At 43.5% G+C, this 6,354-nt stretch overlaps 1 long non-coding RNA gene across 1 annotated transcript; it reads left to right on the top strand.

The window, feature by feature from the left end:
• The first annotated feature begins 396 nt into the window (after positions 1 to 396).
• Positions 397 to 3,138, top strand: LOC109439623 (uncharacterized). The gene is made up of 3 exons (XR_012497821.1): positions 397 to 535; positions 902 to 1,089; positions 2,928 to 3,138. It is a non-coding gene; the product is annotated as an uncharacterized LOC109439623 (long non-coding RNA).
• Positions 3,139 to 6,354: the final 3,216 nt, after the last annotated feature.

Raw genomic sequence — 6,354 nt, 5'->3', positions numbered from 1 at the left:
AGGGTATGAACCATTTTGTACCTAGAAGATGGAGAAGGAAAAGAGAAGCAACACGAGGAGGAGGAAGGGAAGGAAAAAAGGAGGAGGAGGAGGAGGATGGGGACACAGTGAACCACCCTAATAATGAAACAAAACGGCTCACAATATTGTAATTAGCTTTTCTTTTTTTGAACAAGCACGTCTACATTAATTGAAACTACTGTCATGTGCCATTATTTCTGTTCCAAAGTCGTTCTGGGTTCTAAAAGCTGTGTCTCCTGGGTTTTACAAACAGATCACAGCCTGGCTGGGTTCTGGGTGTTTCCCGCTGTGGTTTCCTGGCCCAGCGCCAGGTTCATCCTGTGACTCCTCCCCTCTCTGGGGGGAGGGGTTACGTGGCCACCAGGAGCATAAAAGGAGGAGCTCAGGGCCCTCAGCTCCAAAGTGAGTCCCTTCCTCGCTGCCACACCGCATTCACCAGCCCACAGCCACTGCTGCACCATGAAGCTGCTGACCGTCCTCATGCTGATCGCCCTCCCCATCACCTGCTTTGCAGGTGAGCACTGACACGGAGGGCGGGCTTCGCTTTGCACGGTGTTGTCAGGGCCCCTGTGGACGACCTCCTGTTCCCCACAGCCCAGCACACAGCCTCTCATTTCTCCAGGGTCCTCGTTTTCATGTGTTTGGCTTCTCTGGGCTGTGGAAGCCAGGAAGGGGGTGCAAGGAGGCAGATGTTTCAGGGCTTGAAGGAAATCCCAGATCCTGAGTTTACTCTCCTAGATGTGAGAACTCAAGACCGTTGACCATAATCTTTCTGAATGTGCGTCTCTCCTGGGATGTAAGATCACAAAGACCCTAGCTGTGCCCATAAAGGAATTCATACCTCTGTAAGTGAGCCCACTTTTGCATGCTTTCATCCCAGGTTCTGGCTGCCCGCTCCTTGAGGAACTGATAGATGATACAATCTCTCCTGACGTGGGCGTTGATCAATACCTCAAGAATTATTAAGAGTTGATAGATGATGAACCCACTGAAAATGCCCTAAAGGAAATGAAGCAATATTTTCTTAGCCAGGATGGTAAAACTGTGGACAACCTAAAAGTGATTGTGGTAATTTCGATTTCTTCTTTAAGTGTTTTGAACCCACTGGACAGGGCCAGCAGGCTCTACGTTTGTCACTAATTATGCCAAAGCAAGTGTCGACCATGCTTTATTTCCCCGACTTTCATTGTTGGTGAGTGTGAATAACACTGTCACACCAAGAAAGCCATCCAAGGTTCAGTGCTGCTCTGTCTCTTTATTTTGTGGAATCTTTAGTGAGTGATAAATGAAAAGCACCTAGAGGGGAAAAAAGCTTGGGCAAAAACTCCCCGAATAGTCAGCTTAGAAAATATCTGATTCTTAAGAAGACCTTCCTTCACTTGTACAAGTGATCTGAATAACAAATTTTTCTTGTTTGTAGATCAAATAGTCAAACATTTTAAACTTTATAATAGAGTCCAGAGAATTCGTTTTAAGGATTATTCCACACATCTTATCCACACAATCTAAAGTGCCCTTTCAAGCAATCGACATTTGTTAGTATAAAAGACTGAATCCCTGGCCATTAATTAAAGGCCCATGAATGACACGTGCAGATCGTGGGCATGAACCCACCACGGTGAGGGAATTGTTTAAAACAAAATCAGTAGTTTAACAATGAGATAATCTTTCTAATCATAATAGATTGGATTCGTTTTTATGTAGAGATTTTCTGTATCCTAATGTAACAATTAACACACCCCAGGGTAGACAATTTAGAAGTATTGCCAAAGCACAAACATATAAGTGTACGTCACTAAGAAGATTCTGAAACAGGGAGCAACAGGAAACAACCTTGAAGACATGATAAAAAAAAAAAAAGCCAGTCACAAAATACACATAGAGCATGACTCCACTTCTATCAGTTTTCTAGAGTAGCCGATGACTTGGAAACAGAAGGCAGAGTAATGGATTCCAGGGCTGGGTGGTGAGGAAATTGGGAGTGTTTAACGGGTATGGATTGCACTTTAGCGAGATGCAAATGCCCTGTGGTCTGGTTGCTCTGCAAAGGGGATATTCTTAACACTACTGAACTGTATATTGAAAATGGTGAAAATGGTATTATTTATGTCATGTGTATTTAAAATAATTGCATTTTTTAAAAAATGGAACGACTGCTGTATAGGAATATTTTCCTTAAAAACCTAGATTAGGGGCTGCCGGATAGTTCAGTTGGTGAGAGCGCGAGCTCTCAACAACAAGGTTGCCAGTTCAATTCACAGATGGGATGGTGGGCTGCGCCCCCTGCAACTAAAGATTGAAAATGGCAACTAGACTTGGAGCTGAGCTGCACCCTCCACAAATAGATTAAAGGATATGACTTGGAGCTAATAGGCCCTGAAGGAACACACTGTTCCCCATATTCCCTAATAAAATTTTTAAAACAATACCTAGATTACACAAATCAGTCGGAGTGCACATCTCCGATATTTTGTGGCCCACAAAGGATACGATGGAGGTATCAGACTGTGTTCTGTATTTCTAACATGTAAGGTCATACAGGAGCTCTAAAACTTCACATGTCATCATATTTGAGCTGACATATTGAAAACTGGTAACACTGCATAATTTTGTTAGATACATTATTTCAAAGAACAGGAAACGTGCAGATAAAATTATTAAAGGGTCCCCTGGGGCTGCGGTTGGAGAGACCTGGAAATAGCAGTCCTCTTAGCTATCAATTAATGTCTCCTGAACAATAGAATAAATGATGAGATAATCCTGATTTTACTTCCAGCGCTATCTTTCTTGAATGTCAGATGTGTGTAGACAAATCCAAGAAAACAATGAGAAGAAATGTTTGGTTTTCCAGAGTTTCCTCTTATGAGGAATTGGAATGGAGGTGATATCTCTGTTTTGTTTTCCAGGACACAATATATAGCAGTGGCTGGTGTGCTGACTATTAAATTTCCATAAACCTTCGGCTCAGACGACTACAGAGAATGATCATAACGGAGTGTCTATTGGTAGAAACCACAACTTATGTTTCTTTTTTTTGTCTTTTGATCTGCAAACGGCAAGACAATTGTTGAAACCTCAAATACATTTTCATTTCAATAAAGTATCTGCAAACCTAAAGTTCTTTTCTTGTGATCTGATGAAAATGGAGGCTTTAGAGAGACTCACACCACACACGCGTGTGCTCGCACACACGCACACACACTCACACATTATTCATGAAGAGCTCACGGTGCAGGACTGCAGACTCTGAGCAGCACGCTGCTCCTCACCACCTGTAGCCCAACATCGACCCTTCTCTGGAAAGTGATTTTCCTCCCCTCTCACCCCATCTTCCGGGACGATCTCTGCCTTGCTCAGGCCCAAGGTCCTGGTGGCTGCGACAAGCTCAAGTTCCCACATGTCCTTCAGTCCCTGTGTCCGTGCTGAGCCCTGCTCACCATGGCCGGGCTTTCTGTGTCCCTGGCCCGAGTGTGCAGGGAGGGGAACAGCCAGCGAGAAAGGGGGCTCAGGCAGGGCAGGGATGAATCCTGTCTGCATCCTAAGATTGGATCTATATCCTCAACTGGATTGTTAAAATCTTTCATTACAAAGTTACTTAGTATACTCCTCTGCGCCATAACCCCAAATCTCAGGAAAAACACTTGTTTGTCTGTGTTCCCATGAGTGTGGTCATTTTGTGCTAATCAATGAACAGGACCTATACACACCTGCTTCATCCCTTTCACACCCTCAGATCTATCACTTCTCTATCCCTCGTGCGCTGTTAGGTAAGATTCCATGATTATGGTTTCCTTCCTTTATCATAATCCTCATACAATCTTGACCCTTAGTGGAACACAAGTCCTTCTGGGAGCCCTATTGCGTTGAGCCTCAAGGTGACTGGGATTGTTGGCTCCCCTCACAGAGAAGGCTTTGCTCCCCAATTGAAGGGAATCATTCACATGCTTCCCGCACCCAGAGCTTCAGGTCCATCTCCCTCCCCCACATTTCACAGTCATCTCTGTACCCAGAGCGTAAATATATGACACAATATAAGTCAGTTCATGCTGGAGCTTCCGTTTCATGGCTAATGGTTCTTTTGTAGAATCTGGACTCTGGACTCCATCTTCTCTTCAATTCCATTGCCATGTCCTCATTATCTCCGACCTTGTCTTCCCAGGAAGCCGTTTCCCTCACTGTCCATCCTTTGACTGTGTCCTCCTGTGACCAATTCTTACAATCATGGTCATTCACTCACGAACTTCTTGTTGGACACACATTTAGTACCAAGCACTGCTCTTGGCATCAGGATACATCAGTGAGGAAAACAGACAAAAATCTCCTCCCTCGGATGCTAACATTTTATCGAGCGGAGAGAAATAAAAATGAAATAAAGAGGTGAATTAAAAAATATATTAGGAGGTGATAAATACCACAGAGGAAAATAAGAACAGGAGGAAGGTTGGGGGCGTGATTTCAATTAGGACGGACAGGGAAGGGCTCACAAAAGTCGTCATGTTTCAGCCCAGACCTGAAGGAGGTGAGGGAGAGAGTGTGAAGGAGAGAGTCTGGGAGATGATTATTCCAGGAGGAAAGACACTCCAAGGTGTGGTCGTAGAACTCTCTTTACTTTTTAATAAATAGTTGTCATCATAAATTACTCTAGGGACCAATATTCCAGGAAACAACAAATTAAGTTTCTGTTGGCCAACCTATGCGAGATGTAAATGGTGGTGGTTCTGAATACTATTCCGCATCTGAGTCACCTAGAGGTCTTGCTAAGACAGCTTGTTGGTCCCACCCTTTTCTTTCTCATTGGAAGATCTGTGTTGAGGACCAAGAAGTTGTGTTCAAATAAGCTCCCAGGTAATGCTGACGATGCTGGTTTGGAAGGAACATATTTTGAGAAGCAGTGATCTGGGGTAACCAGCTGATCTCCCCAAGATGTGTCCTGCGAGGCTGAGGTTTTGGCCCCCAAAACAAGGATGGGACTTGGGGGATGTAAATGGACTAAAGAAACCACTCCTACTTATCTCCATGCTTGAAGCTCAGCAGAGCCGAAAATATATATTTTCTTCCACATGGAGTGTGTCCCCAAACTGTAGATTGTATCCCAATGCTATCTGGACAGGATTTGAAGCATTGTGAACTGCATGAATAGGGCAGGGCACGCAGGAAAAATGTTATCAAAGTTCAGGAGTAAACCAGTCATTTCTTGTATTTTCCTTCCTTCTTCTTAGATTTTGAACCAAAAGAGTAAACATAGGACGATCATTTCATGGCAAGAGTTGGTAACAAGATGAAGGAAACAATGTCTGATGTCCGTCAGCCTCTCCCATGTCATGGGCCTCCCTTGGCAGCTCACAGCTTGTAGCAAGAAGTGTGAGCCCGCGTTAGGTGGATGAGGGCTGCTGGCAGGTGGTCTGTGGAAGCAGTGAGTAGTGGTGCCTCAGCTTACAATTCCTTGGAGGACCCTCATGGCAGAAATCTCCTAGCATCACCATGCACTACGACAAGGGAAGAAAGAATAAAGTGGGTCTGGGATTGATAACATAGAGTACAGTGGTATTTTGAGTTTGGTACAGATTCTCACAACTTTGGGTGAACCCCTGACAGACACAATTTTGATATTTCTTAATTATGTGATGTAAAATGTTATTGGTGACTGCATCTCTTTGTGAGCAGAAAGAGGCTTTCATTTTATATATCCGTGGATAACATCACTTATTACTAAAATGAGGAAATTTTGTTCATGTTTTCCACCTTAAGCATGTAAATTCTCAAAACACTTGTCACATGAATGTGCAGATACAAACAGAATGAGTTTGTAGTGGTTGTGTCACCTGATTCTTTGAATTCCTCTCAGCTATAGGGTAAATACTATGTCACTACAATTTATCACTCTAAATTATTTTTAATAAGTTATAATCCACAGCTAAATTAGGTCCCCTTTTGATTTTATAAAGGCAGGTGAGTAGAAATCACTTTCTATTGAAACATTTCCTGTACCACAGTATACTTAAATTCTTTTTTGAAGTCTGGAGAATTGTAGATGCAGAGTCAGTGGTCCGTATGGAGATTCTGATGAGGAACGGTTCATCTCTGTGTTTGGTACATCAGAGCAGGAGTGATGATGGAAGTGGAGGCTAGAAACGAGGGTCAGTGAGAGCCGACGTATGTATGGGGTAAAGTATATTGGATGTTACCATCTAGATGTGGTTCCTTAAAAGTTTTTACCCCCCTGGCATGGTTGACCAGATTGAAGACTAAAGGCCAGAAGAATTCATGGGATGTCAACCTGAGCCAGAAGAGACATGTGTGACCAGCACATCCTGCTGAGGACAGGAGTCCAGA

This window comes from Rhinolophus sinicus, linkage group LG06, assembly GCF_036562045.2.
Source record: "Rhinolophus sinicus isolate RSC01 linkage group LG06, ASM3656204v1, whole genome shotgun sequence".
Classification (NCBI taxonomy): Eukaryota; Metazoa; Chordata; class Mammalia; order Chiroptera; family Rhinolophidae; genus Rhinolophus; species Rhinolophus sinicus.
This window is presented reverse-complemented; position numbering and strand designations above follow the sequence as displayed.